We start from the raw sequence: 17,178 nt of genomic DNA, 5'->3' as shown, positions 1-17,178 counted from the left end.
AGAGCCCTGTTGTCCTCAGTAGGTCACAGCAGAAATCCACTTGTACACAATAAGATGCAGGGATGTGGTCCTACACAGGATTTTTAAAAACTATGATTACCTTCTTATCAAGCGCAGTGAAGGCCTATTCCTTCTCTCAGCAGCATCAAACGGATTAAGGACAGGGGCTTAGAATTATATACGTGATTCCTTTAAGGAACCAATGGACAAGTGGAAACTAATTCCTTCTTGATTTTAACTTGAATTACCTGTGCTTGTGATGGTTTTTATTAGATGTGCTGAGAACACCGTTGTATCCACAGCTCTCCACAGAATTTCATTTTAGTTTTGCTTTTCTTCTTACAAAAAAAATTCAAATCTTTTTTTCTTTCTCTGCTGTCTTGCAGTAAAGGACTTGACTCACATGCACATGCACACTTGCAGATGTGTAGGTGTATTTTGTATGGATTTGACTTTCAAAATATTATTCTGTTTTTCTGCTGGGTAACTGTGGAGAATTTGTTGAGTAGCTGGGCCCTGTATCTCAGGATACTATCTGAAATTTTGATGAAAAATTAAATGAACCTCTCTAAGGAATGGCACAAATATATGCATTCTGCCTCAAAATGGTGGAAGTGCTGGGGGAGGGTTAGCTGGGGATGTTGTATGTGATGCAGGTAGGCTTTAGCATTAGAATTCTTTCATAAGCCACAGCCCCAAAATACTTGTATTTACTGGGCTCTTTTTAACTTCCTATGCCATAGAACCAAGAACTGAAAGTCGTTAAAAAACTATATCTCTAACTTAAAAACACAAGCAAATGATTAGAAGCTGTGGGCATCTGATGCAACACAATTGAGCTGAGGGGACTTAATGAGTTACTGATTAGAGCTTAATTTCCGTAGCTCATTCGTAGCCAGTCATGATATAAACCACGGTTGCTTAATTCTCCTTCACTGCGATTTAAGCTAATACTCTCTTCTTCCTTTGGAGTAAACTGAGAGCCTGTTACCATGATTCAGCTGGTGAGTCCGTCAGTTGAGTGTGACCCCAGTGCACTGGGTGCCCCTGTGCTGCCCAAGGGCCCTGGCTGGCGGGGGCCGTACATACCCACTTGTATGTGTGTGCCTGCGTGCACTTTAATTTATATCAATGCAAAGTTTTGATTCTGTATCATTGTGAGGTAGTTGTGGTTGGGTTTCTTCTCAAGGAGCTTTCCGAGGAAAAGCGCTTTGTAATTTTCCATTTTGGAGTTTGTGTTATAAATCATCTTTTGACTGGTTTCTCCTTTGTGGTTCCTGTCTGAAATTTTAGTCCAATTATATACTTTAAGAATCATCTCAAAATGGTTTTCTTTATCCTCTGGAAATTCAATTCTTAGCTCCCTCAAGGTCAGTAACACTGTTAACCTATTAACAACCAGCCTCTGACAAGAATCTGGAAATAGTTTGAGCTATTCCAACTTGACAGTATACAGGCTGATTTTATTTTGTATTTATTTTTAAAACGGCAGAAGTCTGGAAAAAAATAATGCATTAGTAAAAATGGTTCACTGTAATTACATGTAACTCTTCTATAATTTTATCAGTGATTACATAAGATAATCTGTCTATGATATTTTATTTTTTTGGAAGCCTAAGAAGATGATCTGGTGGATGTTTATTTGCAAACATTAGGAACTGACTCTCCATAACTCTACATTTTGGGTTCACTGCATTATTAAAATGGACTTGAATTGAAACATACTTTTCTTTTCTTACCATAGTGTACTTTTTCATCCAAAGCATCCATTTTTCCTCTTTCCTGTTCTCATTTCTTGTTCAGAAGAAGAAGAAAGAAAACAGACAATTCTTTATTTATTCCTAGACTTTAAAGAGGAATATTTCTTTGTCAGACCTTTTCTTTTCTCTCTGTAATGTCCTTGAAACATCATTAAACGTTTGAAGCTGGTGGATATGATTTGGAGAAAGAAGTGCAGTTGTTTAACCAAAAATTTTAAGTTTTTACAGTCAAGGGAAAAAAAAAGTTTCAAAATCAGGTCTATATTTTCTTTTGCTATGTAAGGAAATCCCTTATGTTTATGGCATCTGTGGAAGAGGAGGAAGCTACCCAATACTGTTTTTAATAGATTTTGTTGGTACTTTGTCCTACTTTTCACTTTTCCCCTTTTAGAAACACAGACCCAGTGAGATCTTTTTTTGAGTAACTGCATGTAGGAAGTCCATATTGGTTTTCTGTTTGTTTGTGGGTTGTTTTTATTTTCTTTCCACCTTCATCTCTTCAGGAAGTGGGAATAAAGATCTAGTTCTGTCCTATATTTTCTATTTGATAAATCTGCAATGCACCTTGCTGCAGTAGTCTGATCTTCTAAGGAACAGCAGCTGCGTTTTTGCAGCATTTTATCTCTGCACAGCTTACCAGAACACTGCCATTTCACATATCCAGCAGTCCCCACAAACAGCTGATTCCTTGGAGTGACAGGAGAAAGTCTAATAGCAAGTCTGCCTATGGCAAACATGAGGTAGATACACAGGGACAGAGGTGGTGCAGACTTGACTCCTTGTTCTGCAAAACCAATATTTACACACTGCTTTGTGTGCCATGTTTTCCGCTAGGTCCCCCCACCTGAAGTTTCAACGTGGCCACAAAATCTGAGGGAGTGGCTGCTTGGTACTGAAGAAATAGTCATCAAAACAAAAAGAAGTACATTGGCGTGTGGGAAGTGAAGATTTGCACAGCACAGCCCCATAAACAAGTTTAGTGGAACTACTGCATCTTTTACTGAAAAAAAGTAAAAAAAACCCAAAACAAAACGTGCTTGATGTGTGATAGTGTAGTTTCCTTTTAACCTAAAGGTGCAGCAGGAATATTAGGTTTTGTACTTTTTTATATAATCAACTACTGTGCTGCAATTTTCCTCTATAATTGGCATACTTAACTGTGATTTCCTACTAGTTGAATGATTTGCGTCATCCCTTGTATTTTTTTGCTTGCTGAATCCCTACTGTTACTATACTAGAAGCTTGTACAGTCTAGACTCTTTTTGCTACTGCTTTGCTATTGTCATTTACTCTTTGTTCAGCTGATGAAAATAAGAGCTCTGTGCTCAGATTTAGTGTTTTCCATTTGTTACCTGTTTAACAGCACTTTAGGCGTAGCAGGTCTTTTGCTGATACCTCTAATAGACTTCACACGGACCTACATAATACCGCTTTATGCCACATGTTGGTCTTTTTTATATAAATGACTATGTCAGTAGTCAAGGAAATATTTCTTAATGATAAACTTAGAAGCACAGGGAGTCTGAGATTTCATGAAGTTCCTAATAAAGCTTGGCCCTCCTTTTCTTTCTTCATCACATTTTCACTATTAGAATATTATGTCTTGGGATTCTGGGAACTCTTCCATAATGCTGCTTTGCTAGGGAGAGTTGTAGGATAGCACAAATCAGTTCATTAAGATCTTGGATGAGTAGGACCAGAATCTCTTTCTGTCAATAAATCTGTAAAATAAAATGCTAGGCAAAATACCAAGACTGCCTATAAGCTGGATGCATTGTGTGAAAGGAATCTTTGTTGTAGAGAGGAATTCAGTGGTTGACATGAAACACAACTTTCAAATTCAAAATGATATGGCTGACAAACTTCCCCAGGGTTATTTTGAGAATCTCTATCTTAAAGTTCAACATACGCCAGTAAGTACTATATAATTAACACTCTTTGGATTTGCAGTGCTGGTATAAGCGTAGGCTGGCTTTTTAATGGCAAGTTTTCTTACTTAATTTCAAAAAGAAATTGTTGGTGTGACAGTGGACTGCAGCATGAAAATTGAAAAATTCTCCCATAACTATATCATGCAAGAACAATGGTGAACAGTAGTTAATTATTCATTGAGTACTTGATCTCAAAAGGTGTTATTTTTTAAATGAATGCAGTGTGTGGCAGATACACCTAATTCAATTAATCCACAGTATAATATAAATTGAGTAAATAGTCACCTGTCATTTAATGTAACTTTACAAAGAAACAGCCTGCTTTTTCTTTCTTTCTTTTGTGTGTGTGGTGTCAGCGTAGTTGTTGTTGTCATTATTATTTTTATTTTTATTTCATTTTTATTATTCACACTTTCATGAAACGCATCTATTCATCGTTCCAGTTAGTGAAATTGTTGGAATGGTGTCAAAGAAACTCCTTACCCTTTCTGTTTAAATTCACTTCACCATTACATTGCCTTCTAATATTCACATAAATATTATTTTTATCAAAACATGCCGTTCTGCCTATGGGTTGGGGTGCAGTGCTGTATTTTGATATAATGTCTGAACACCAATTACGGGACACCTACTATTTGAATTCTGAAATGATTTCTACTGATACTATTAGAAATGCAGTTTTTCTACTTTCTGATCTATCTGCTTGGAATGTTATTGCTTGAAAACAGTCATCAACAGCCCAAGATTGTGCCTTAATTCACTTTTTAAAATTGAGTATCTAGAGAGTCGTGTGTAACAGCTTATACTTCAGCTGATGTTTGTGACAGTGGGAGGAGGTAAACTAGAGTCATTATCAGTAGAACCAGGTCAAAAAGTTGCATGCATTTGTTTACTGGTAAAACCCCACTGACAGGATAGCTGGGGATAGAGGGAAGAGAAAAAATCAAAAGGTAGGGAAATAATGGAAGTACAGAGACAGGACTAGGCTGAAGGATGGTGTTTGTGAATGGGAGCGAAGTAGCTGAGAAGATGTCATAAGCCTGCCACTTATTTTCAGCACCGATACCCTAGAACGTTATAGCATTTGCTGGTGTATATAACAAAATGATTTGTGTTTCTCCTCCTGCAAACATACCATCCTAGTGAACGGTTTAGTATCTCGGTAGAATTGCCCATATGAATATTTTAGCTAACTGAATATAACTCAGTAAACTGTCAGTGAGGAATGCAGCTTTCATTAAAACAAGGTGAAACATTGCAAACTCATTCATTTTACTGCTGACAGAAGTATTTTTTTTAACTCAGGGCAATTAGCTTGGGTATGGGAAGGGGAAATGCCCTAACAGATGTTTTCTGGTCTGTTCTAATCTATTTATGCCTTTGCTTTTTAATATAGGTTTCTTGTGCTCGAGAGGCAGATATTTGACTTCCTTGGTTATCAGTGGGCGCCCATCCTGGCAAATTTTATACACATTATTATAGTCATACTTGGCTTATTTGGAACCATCCAGTATAGACCTCGTTACATAACAGGAGTGAGTATTTAATTTTATTTACTTATTTTGATGTGCGTGTAAAAAAAAAAAAATTAAAAAAAGTGTTCCAAACTCTATTGCTTATAAATCAAATAGAAATCTTATCTTGGTTTAACTTTCTTCTGTAATATTTTACACTTACTTACTGTGTTTTTGAGACACCTGCAATAATTAAGTGGTAACAACCTACAAAAGTTGAAAGTCACTATGCTTACAAACTACGTGACAATATGAACTCTCAAAAAGTGAAGTCAGTTTAAATAATTGCAGCATCCTCAGAATTACAGGGATTTAGAGCTAGAATAAATGCTAGCCATAACTTTCCTAGGTACACTGGACCCCCCCAACAGATCCATGATTTATTAGAGTTACTCATTATTGTTATTAATCATCATTGCTGCAGTGCCTATCTGTTATGTATATCCCTCCTAGAAATTATAGTCCAAGTTGAAAATGAAGTATGAGAATATGGTAAGAAATGCAGGTTTGATGGTTACGGACCGAGGGCTCCAGAATAAAAGTAAGGATTTGGACCTTTATATTTTTAATCCATTTCTTTTCCTTATTCAGCTACCCCTCATACACAGACTCAGTATTGCTGTAACCTTTGGTACAATACAGTATTAATGAAATCCTCATTTCATACTCTGGGTTTAGCTTTTTCCCCATTTGTAGATCTATAAAGACAGAATAACAAATCTGAAAGCCATCGTTCAGAACACCTTTTGTTAGAAATACATTTGCATAACAATATTTCTATCAAAACTGACTGCTAATCCAGTTAAAGCTTGTATACTTTTCAGAGACAGCAGTCAAAAAGATTTGCCCGTACACAACCATATTTTCACATCAAATGAAAAAACTCCACTGAATCTGTACCCACTTCTGCAAAGTCTGTTTCCTCTTATACTGTTCCCTTATATACCAGTAGTCACTCAGGAGATAGAAAGGTTTTGCTTGTACCCCTGTGCTACCATCCATATTGCAGGAGTGTGATGCTACCATTAATACATTAACATTTGTGTCTCTGTTTCTATCTCTGTGATTTCCTATATGCAGAATATGTGTGTCCACATGTATAATGTCTTTATGCATGCACACAATTTCATATATTCCAAAACATATATTATCAACATTGAAAAATATATTGCAAGCGCTTGTACCCCTGTGCTACCATCCATATTGCAGGAGTGTGATGCTACCATTAATACATTAACATTTGTGTCTCTGTTTCTATCTCTGTGATTTCCTATATGCAGAATATGTGTGTCCACATGTATAATGTCTTTATGCATGCACACAATTTCATATATTCCAAAACATATATTATCAACATTGAAAAATATATTGCAAGCCTTCAATATTTAGTCACAACTCTGGGAGTCACGTGAATGTGAACTGGAGTTTTCTTCTTCCATTTCTAGTGCTTTGACCAGCACAAAAGACTTGAAAATAAAAAAACAATATTCAAGCAAGTGTCAGTTAAATAAAAAGAGTAAAAAGTTCCATCCCAAGACTATTCCAAGGCATAAAATGAGCATGAGCATAAAATGCTACCGGAGCTAAACAAGAAAGCTAGATTTAAATGGCCTTTTCAACAGGACTACAGAAAATTGCCTGCTACAATGATGAGCGCATTGTGAATGGGGAGGAATACCTGCCTCATAAATAGGTACCATTCATATGAGTTTCTGGATGATACTGTTTGTGCCACACCATCCTACTAATTTTCACACATATCTTAGAGCTCCCCCTCACCCTCACTGTGTAGCCCATCTGGCTTTGTGAGTTTGCCTCCCTGCATCCTCTCATTGAACTGGATAGAACCAATCTAAGATCAAATTGTTTGTCTTTCTCAGATTTTATAATAGACACCTGAATCTGCCATCTATCACAGACTGCTTAGATAAGGAAACAATGATGAACTTTCATCCATCATTTAGTTGGATCAATAGAGGAGTGCTGTGATTTTTTCATTTCTACTGCTGCTCTCTTTGGAGAGTATCTAAAGTCAGGATGAGGGAAATGGTACTGGAGGGAGAGATAAGGGAATGGCATCCTTTTCTTCAGTTCTGCTGGACCCAGAATAGGCACCTTGTTGAAGCTGGGCAAAACTCAGTGGTGTCACCTGACATCAGGAGTAAAGTTATGAGTTCAAAGGCAAGAAGAAAGATAACAGCCTATAAGCCTGCAAGGGTGTAGCTATGAGTTTTTTGGGTGAGTGGATGTAAATACTGACTTCAATAGATTCTGCAAGGGTCAATCTATCTTGAGTGGACCCTATAGAACCCTTAATCCACAATCACGTTAGTACCTCAAGTATAGCTTGCTTCAACAAGACTACAATAAATTTCCTTTTTACTGTGCATGCTTCATAAAGGGTATCACAAAAATGTTTTCCAGAGGTTGTGAATCATAGGTTAAAGAGAGCAGGGAGGTTTTAAGGTGAGATTTAAAGAAATTATTCAGTGGCTTAGGGAGAAGAGGAAATAAGTTTTAGACAGATGGGACACCACAAGTGAAAGTGTGTCCTTGAACTCGCAAGAGTCACAGGGAAGTTTAGAAGTGGACGAGGGGAATAGGTGACTGTGTGGTTTCAGGCCTTGGAAAATAGTTCAGATGACATGGGATGCAGGAGTTGTGGTGGACAAAAAGGACAGGAAATTGAAGTTTATTATCATCAGAGGGGTTAATCTTAATATAGGTTTGGCAAGAACACTTTCATTTTTGCTTGTAAACCTAAACCATTAACCAATAAAAGAGCAATTGATGCAGGAGGTGAAACATCTGTTCTGTGGGTGGGAATGAGTGTCTTTTCAAAGATGTTTTTTCAAAAGACAACAATTAAGTAAGCTTTTTTTTTGTGAAAACGATAATGATAAAAGGACTGCTTAACAGCACTATGCTGAAACAGAGAATAAGGATTTCAGTAGGAACAAAGGTTAGCCAGCGTAATGACTGAGATGTAAATTTGTTTTTTAGCAGTGCTATCATAGGATCCATCAATGCAAATGCCTGAGAGGTAATACCAATGCAAATTATTAAGGGTTCTGGAAAGAAGCAATGTTTTTCACCTGGGTAGGGCTCTGCCTGGAGGCTCAGTTTCTCCCCATTCCTTCTATAGAGGGATTCCAGCTGTGCTGATATGCTCAGCACATATTCCTCACTCTACCATGGATTATTAGTCACCTGACTTATCTAGTGACCTTCTACAATGGAGTAACTGCATCAGTAGACAAGGGAAGAGCTATGGATGTAATCTATCTTGACTTCTGTAAGGCCTTTGATATGGTCCCCCACAGTATTCTGGCTGCTAAATTTGAGAGATATAAGTTTGACAGATGGACTGTTAGACGGATAAGAAAGTGGCTGAATGGCTGCATCCAAATAATTATACTCAATGGCTCAATGTCCAAGTGGAAACCAGTAACGAGTGGTGTCCCTCAAGGGTCCGTACTGGAACCAATAGTATTTAATATCTTCATCAATGACATAGACAGTGGGATCGAGTGCCCCCTCAGCAAGTTTGCAGATGACACCAAGCTGAGTGGTGCGGTTGACATGCCTGAGAGACTGGATGCCATCCAGAGGGACCTTGACAGCCTTGAGGAGTGGGCCCATGTGAACCTCATGAAGTTCAATAAGGCCAAGTGCAAGGTCCTGCACCTGGGTCGGGGCAACTCCCAATATCAATACAGACTGGGGGATGAATTGATTGAGAGCAGCCCTGCAGAGAGGAACTTGAGGGTACTGGTGGACAAAAAATTGGACATGAGCCAGCAATGTGCGCTCACAGCCCAAAAAGCCAATCGTATCCTGGGCTGCATCAAAAGAAGCGTGGCCAGCAGGTCGAGGGAGGTGATTCTGCCCCTCTACTACACTCTCCTGAGACCCCACCTGGAGTACTGTGTCCAGCTCTGGGGCCCACAGTAGAAGAAAGACATGGACCTGTTAGACTGGGTCCAGAGGAGAGCCACGAAAATGATCAGGGGGATGGAACACCTCTCCTATGCAGAAAGGCTGAGAGAGTTGGGGTTGTTCAGCCTGGAGAAGAGAAGGCTCCAGGGAGACCTTATGGTGGCCTTTCAATATATAAAGGGGACTTATAAGAAAGATGGAAAAAGACTTTTTACAAAGGCCTGTAGTGACAGGACAAGGGGCAATAGGTTTAAACTGAAAGAGGGTAGGTTCAGATTGAACATAAGGAAGAAAGTTTTTACAATGGGGATGGTGAGACACTGGCACAGGTTGCCCAGAGAAGTTGTGGATGCCCCATCCTTGGAAGTATTCAAGGTCAGGCTGGATGGGGCTTTGAGAAACCTGATCTAGTGAAAGAAGTCCCTGCCCATGGCAGGGGGGGTTGGACTAGATGATCTTTAAAGGTCCATTCTGATCAAACCATTCTGTGATTCTATGAAAGAAAGAGAGTAAGGAAATGCCACTGAATGAACTGATGTTTTCTGGTTCCTGCATTATGGAAACCTTTGGCAATCTCATTCTACTGTTCTCTTAACATTTCTAGAAAGCATTCTCAGACTATATAAGAAGGACAAAAAGTCCCGTTTGTACTGAATGTCATTCTCCAAACAGAGGAATCCACCTGACTGGTGAAGCCTGCCTTATGGTTCTCCAGTGCTACAGTGATAGCACTGTAAAATTAAGTACTTCATTTCTTCACTGCCATGGGAAGAAGATAAAGGAATGTCTAGTGGAGCTTGACAGTGACATAGATAGAGAAAAACTTTGAAATGAATTATGAAATATAAGAATTTGAGGACAATCGTGTCTGGGAGGTAGATTCCACTGTAATTTCCACTGCTTATTTGTACTTTCTAGACCTGTTATATTTACTTCTGCTAGAATTAGTTCCAACAAAAAGAGAATTTTTGTACAATTCTGTAGGTTTTATAGAGCGGTCTTATAGACAAAGCAAGAGTGATGAGAAAGTGAAAAAGCATTTGCACTGAGGAATAAATTCTCCTGCCTTGAGCATAAAGTGAAGATCTAATACCAATAAGAAAGAAAACTTTTAATCCAGAAGGAATTACCTTGTTTCAAACCTGTGATAGTAGGAAATTGTACAAATTGTTTTCTCGTAATGACCTATTCATTGCACAATTCAAGTGGACTTCGGTTGTGTGTGAAGCAAAATTATGCAGTGGACAACGTTACTAACATTTTCCCAGGGATTAATTTATTCTGTTCTAGTATTTCCTCCTCTTAAACATAATCATAACACCCCCTAATAATAGTGAACATAATAGGGACTCATACAGACCACAATATACTAGCAGAAGAGAACAAGGATCTCAGCTTGATAACAAAGCAAATTTGCAACCTTTAAGAGCAAAAAGAATCTTGTACAGGATAATACCTGGTCACATTAAGTCTGGGAGAAAAGGATAGAATATTACTGGTACATTACTTAACACGTAATTGCTGATATATATTAAAAAAGAGAAAGAGGCAATTACCTTATGTCTGAGCTTCTTGCAGCATCATCAGTCTGCCAAACCATTAGGCCCCAGAGAGTATAAATGAGTTAATCTATGTCTTTTTAAAGACTAGACATTGTCAATGGCTTCAACACCCCTAGTGGGATCTACTTAATGCCTTATATGACAAGTAGCCCTGAGTCTACCAGGTCTGTTTTGGAGTATTTCAGTTGTATATTGCAATTTAGTATCTTCCATGGTTTTTAAATGTTTAAAGTAGTACATGAAAGCGTGCAGCAGTTCATATGTCATATGTACATACCAGGATACTATCAAACAACATAAACCATGACACAGAAAACTGTAAAGCCAAGAACAGCAGGGAATCTGCAGTTCTAGAGCCATGCTCTCTGAGCTACTTTTTTGAATTTTAAAGACAGGCTCTGTATAGTTAATGATTTCGCCAGATTTTCTGGTGAGAAAACATTTCAGGAGAACGGTTTTGCTAAATCTTGTAAGAGAACCAGTTTTCAGTTCTTCTTCCTGATGAAACAGTTATTTATAGTAAAAGAAAAGGATTCTTATGCTTAACATGTTCTAATAACTGAGTTCTTCTGAGATTAATTTACCTTATTGACCTAATCTGATTTATTTTCCAAATAGTTATTTTATTTAAAATAAGAAAGTGCATGTACTCAAGCTCACTACAGGAATTATTAAAAAATGTATTTTACTTCTGCTTTCTTTATAGCTGTTGGGAAAAAAAATATATATATAAACCCATTTAATAAAGAGGAGGATGAAATGAAATGGAATTGTCATTGTACATTCTGGCCAGCCTGCAGGGCACAAAGCTCTTGAAGTCTATGAAGTCAGACTCCTACCTGAGACTGCTCTCTATAAAGGGGTTTCTCAGGAAGTACTTTTGTCTCCATTCTGAGACAAATCATTCAGTGCTTCACCTTAATTGTACTTACGTGATGATTTACTGTGTTGCAACTAAAATGTAGACATTTATTTATAGAAGGAGGCACATAGTCACACAAATGACTTCTATGCTCTACACAACTTTTCTGAGCAAATGATAATTTGAGGACATAAGCAATAATCTTCGGCATAATCATTTTGAGCTAATGCCCAATAATACTGTAAGTACAATTAAATAAATAAAGACCTTGAACATTTTAGTAGCAGCTTTGTCTGTTGGCTGTCACAGGAGACTGTGAATCAGGATACTGATTCTGTTTCAAAATGTGCCATTGGCAAGATGTTTTGTTTGCTAACATGTCATTCAAGCACACATAATGATATTCCTCAGTTTGTTCCTTGATTCAGTAGTTTGCCATGGATAATAATGAATGTGAATGTTTATTCTGTAGTTTGTATCTATGCCCTTTCAATGTATTCAGTTACTGAATACAGTATTGCTAATACTCAACATAGATTTCTGGTAATTTTAATTGTAAATTAAGCAACAAAATAGTTAGCTAGATAAATGACTAGATGTTATATCTACCTATCTTTTGAAGAAGACCAGCCTCTTAAACTCGCATTTCTGGCACAAGTGTGTTTGAAAAAACAGAATTTCTTTTCTGCAAATATCACTAATACCAGCAACAGAATGATTATTTTTTAGGATATTCTGTCACTATATTTACTAAAATCTTTGCTGAATGTGAACCAAAAAGCAAGCTGAACAAGACTGAAGTAAATCCACTTAAAATCGGAAATGGTACTTGCAGGAAACATTTTTCATTATCCATGCTGTTCTCAGTGTAAAATTTCCAGGATTTATTAGTTTCAGTCAGGTTGAAAATATCATGACGCAAGTTGATTTGTATTTTAGTACTTACAGGCCAGCTCAAAACCAGGAAGTGCGTGACCACAGAGGTTGTATTTCCATGTTAGTAGAAAAATCTGTGTCAGTAAAAACTTAAGTAATGGCTAAAAAGTCAGAGGTAATCCAAATGTATATATACCCACTGGAAAAGCTAAAACAGAACAAAAAAGAGAGGTGCCTCAATGACAAGCAATAAAAGAGAACGTTGACAGAATAGTAATTTCCCCAAATAGTAGAATTCCAGAAATTAAGCACTATGTAGTGAATGTGTGTCTTAAACAGGGAGGACAGAATAGCTATTTTATTCGGGAAGTGCATGTGTATAAAGAAGTTCTTACACTTGGGAAAGAAATAAGTAGAGATACTCATCTAGTAGTTTCAAGTCACAGTAATATAAGCACACCACCATTACATTTTCAATCAGAAAGATCAAAAAGATTTAGAAAATACAAACTATACAAGATCAAGGAGATGATAGCATCTCACAAAGTGGTCATTATGGAAAGCTCTGTCTGCACCTAAATAGAAAAACTGCTCAGTCAGGCCAAATTTTAACAAAATAGTTCCTCAATACTTACTCATTTTATTCTTGGGGGTGTTGATTAAAAATTAGTCACATAGAAAGTTTGCCTTCAGTTGAAAGTAAATCAGATGAGTTTGTTAAAAAATAATTATAACTGAGTCATTAAATAATAGTGACTACAATATTAGTGGTCACTGTGCCTCAGGAAATATCAAGAAGCAAACTTTTATTACTAATCCTCATCTTGGTGAAAAACGGGGAATAAAATCTTGATCATAGTTTAGGATCCCCAGAGACTCCCAAATTAAAAAGGAGACAAAGGAGAAACAGCACACTCACATGGCTGCTTAGTAGAGATGGTTAACTAAAATAAGCATCTCTGTGAAGAGTTTGTGTCTGATGAAGTAAATTAAAGAAAATTACTAAAATTATAATACAGCATAGGACTGTATAGAAGTAAGAAAAAGCTTTGAAGAACAAAGTACATGACGAAGAGTATGAGGACAAACAAAAAAGTACAGAATAAAAACAGAAAACTTAAAAAAGCACTAGTAAACCTTCAAAATGAATATTGCAGAACCATTTTTGGGACACTCTGGTAAAGCTCCAAATCATAACATGAATTAAGACTATTACAGTGCTGGAGAATCCACCTCGACCCTGAATTAACCCCAAGTTTCATTCATAGTTTCATTTTCATTATGCCAGATAAATCGATGCTAAATGAAGCACTGGTATTTTATGATATAGTAATTACTGCATAGGGGCACTTTCATGAAATGCTTTTCGTGCCATGAATAGCAACGTGAATTCTCCTTAGCACTTTCCATTATAAGTATCCAATATCATTAACATTCTTTTCATTACCAAATTTGTACTAAATAGTTTGGTTGAGGGATGCTTGCTGTTTGTCGAAGCTCACCTTCCTAAAAAGATCCTTTGTCCTGGTCACCTTTTCAGTAATCCTCTTTCAGATCTTGTCAGTGTTTTCTGAAATATCTCCACGTTCAGAAATACCTGGAGCAAGAACGTGTTATTACAACTTTTTCTCTTAAAAATTCTTATAAAAGATTACTGATAACAATTTGGATGTCACAGAAGAGTAGAGATTGGGATTCTTTTCATAGTCTGTCCTTTCATTACTGGATGTTACCTCCATAAGAATGACCTTTGCTAACTGCTATTTTATTGGACAGTTTTGCTCACTTCTGGCAGATGCTGTGAAAAATCAGTAGGGATGTAAGTAGAAGACTGCCCTTTGGACTTTAAACAACATTTGCTGAAAGGGATTTCAATTCACAGGGAGGTGTGCTGTTTAATAGACTGCTTTTGCTGCTGTTGTGTTAAAAGATTAGACTTTAGTATGTTGTGGATTTAAATGTGCTTTCATTTATATTTAAAAGGACAGGCTCAGCAGTTTACTTTTGAAACTGAATCTAGCCTACTTTATGGTAGGGGTGGGAATGTGAAGGGAGTAGAAGTTAGTGAATAGCTAGCTGGTCAGTGTCATAGGTGTAGGGGTTCAACTAATCCAAATTTTGAGTTTAATGCCTTGCACACATACAGAACTTGAACAAAGAAAAGCTTAAGTATTCCAATGGTCAAAAAGTCATTCTTTCTTTATGCTTATTGGTTAGTTTATTGATGGAGTATTAAATATCAGTTTAAAACAGATAGTCTGCTTTTTTACCTGATAATCAGTCCAGAAAGCTAATCTAGGCTTTGATTACACTGGGCTTTTGACTTTGACTTCTCCTTTTAGAAATATTTTGGTAACTTGCAAGAGATCTCAACAGATTTCAAATTCTCCAGCCCTTGAGATTCAGCTGAGCCTTGGGCAAATATGTCAGAGAATCACTTCTAGTATAACATTATACAGAGTGCATCTGTCTTGACTGTATGGAACTAGATGAAAGAAGGTAGCCTACAGTAAATTTCTCTGTCATTTTCTGCCTTTTTTGGCTCTTGACTTTAAAATTTTCATACTATTTAGAAAAAAGACCACACAAAGTAATTTTTTTTTTTTTCATAGAAATTATCTGAGTAAAGTTTGACTACTTTCATCTTCTCTCTTCACTGGAGCATATTTAGGTGTGAGGCACTGAGGTACAAAAGGATTAATCTAAAGGAAATTATGAAAAGGAAATTTCTTCTGTGTTCAGAAAAGCTGACCCAACTTCTCCTTAAGAAAGTGTAAAACATTCTTTCAAGATTAAAGAGTACCTAGACAGTTAGTCTGCCAGCTCTAGGGAAGCACACTGGAAAAATAAACCCCTGTTGATTGGAGAACTTGTCGAGACATAAAAAGGAAATTATCCCAGTTAAGAGATCCTAAGTCTCTGATTCCTCTAAGTTTTGTATGGGACATTACTTTTTCAGAAGTCCCCTACTGTCCAAAACAGAGTTCTAAAGAGAAAAGGTGTACCAGCCCTCTGGAGTTTCATTGTAGCTAATTGAGTGAGAAGCTGTCAGACTCCAAGAGGCCTTTTAAATAGTAAACATTTTGAAAACACAATAAACTCTTCTCACTGATTTGAGCATGAAGCCTATTAGGTTCTTAGAGCCACTGAATCTTGAAAATTAATTTGGGATGTTTTCAGAAAATATGGTGAAAGACAGCCTGGGCAAGACTCCAGGACAGAGTTTACTTCAACAACAGTACTGCTTGGAGTTTTGTTTTCTTTTAGATTGAGGTGGATTTTCATTAATTTTCAGACTGTTTTTTTAAGTTTTCCATTATAACAAATCCTTTTAAAGGTACTTAGCTAATACTATTTTTTAAAGTGATATATATGTTGAGCAATAGAAGATGAAAAATTATAATTTGCATCATATAATGAAGTACAGCATTGATTTCCAGGAAATTTTGTGCAGAACCTGTTCAGTGCATGAAGCTGTCTGATATTTTTAATTTAAACCCTTAATTATTAGTTTCATAGCAGGTTTAACTGGTGTAGAATTCAGCTACATTCATCCTTTCCTAATGCTTTTATCTTCTTTCAATGAATCGTATTCACATTTAAAAAGTAACCATTCAAAATGTCTCTCCCTCATCCATTCCACAGAAAAGGAAGATGGTTTTCCAGGGAGTCTCCACTGAGGAGTACAGTTCCATGTAGAACTGCTAATAACATATAACATATTTTCTTTTCATTCAAACCACAGAGATCACTAACAGAATCCCTGGAAAGGTGCCAAAACATGAGATTCCTCTACATTTAATTTTCTCTTTCTTTAGAATAGATCCTCTGGTTTATCACTATAAGGGCAAGTGGGTTTTATTCTACAGTTTTTTTGTGGTTGGTTTTGGGGTTTTTTTAAGAACAAGCAGCTCTTTCTGTTAAAATAATGTCTAATTGGCACTTTGTAGTTGAAATACTATAAAAAGCATGGAGAACGAACGAGTTAGCTGATGATGTTTTTAACAGATACTCAGAGGAAGAGATTAGAGAGAAAATCCATGGTTTTTGCTACTGCTACCTAAACTGCGGTTGAAAGCATTAAAATTCTCTCAAACACCCAATAGCTCTGGCCAGCTAGAGATAATTAAAAATCAAGCAAGGATAAGGTAATGTTTCCACTGCTCTGCGATGACCTCTGTAGTTCAGTGCCAAATGTTTCTCTTTATCTGGAGTAATCAGATTTTCTTGTATTTCCCACAGTTGCTCCTATACCTGTCACTAGGGATTTCCACGTTGTTTATTTAGTATTTTTTCTAGCTGGCATATATCAATTACTGCTGACATTCACTTTCTAAGAGGTTATAGCTCTATCTTTTTATCTTGTACGTGTTTATAGCATGTATTCATGGAGTATCTGTCCACCTCAGAGCTTTTAATGTCTCTGTCCTTGTGTCACACTGCTGAAGTAGGGATGTACTCCCCCCACCGCTTTACAAAGTGGGAAGTGAAACACTAAAAGACTGAGACATTTTCTCAGTACCAAAGGAAAGGCTGTGACAGATCAACATAGAATCATAGATTCACAGAATCGTTTAGGTTGGAAAAGATCTCTAAGATCATTGAGTCCAACCGTTAACCTTGCACTGCCAAGTCCACCACTAAACCATGTCCCTAAGCACCACATCCACACATCTTTTAAATACCTCCAGGGATGGGGACTCAACCACTTCCCTGGGCAGCCTGTTCCAATGC

At 37.0% G+C, this 17,178-nt stretch overlaps 1 protein-coding gene across 1 annotated transcript in view; it reads left to right on the top strand.

The window, feature by feature from the left end:
* Positions 1–5,093: 5,093 nt before the first annotated feature.
* The window catches only part of NKAIN2 (Na+/K+ transporting ATPase interacting 2), a 318,351-nt gene continuing 306,266 nt past the window's right edge, over positions 5,094–17,178 (top strand). Inside the window, exon 1 of the mRNA XM_009289113.1 lies at positions 5,094–5,226. The gene's annotated coding sequence lies outside the window, so the exon portion shown is untranslated. The remainder of the gene's footprint in view (positions 5,227–17,178) is intronic.

This window comes from Aptenodytes forsteri, unplaced genomic scaffold (assembly GCF_000699145.1).
Source record: "Aptenodytes forsteri isolate BGI_AS27 unplaced genomic scaffold, ASM69914v1 Scaffold217, whole genome shotgun sequence".
Classification (NCBI taxonomy): domain Eukaryota; kingdom Metazoa; phylum Chordata; class Aves; order Sphenisciformes; family Spheniscidae; genus Aptenodytes; species Aptenodytes forsteri.
The sequence above is the reverse complement of the archived record's forward strand: the minus strand, read 5'-3'. Positions and strand labels throughout refer to the sequence as shown.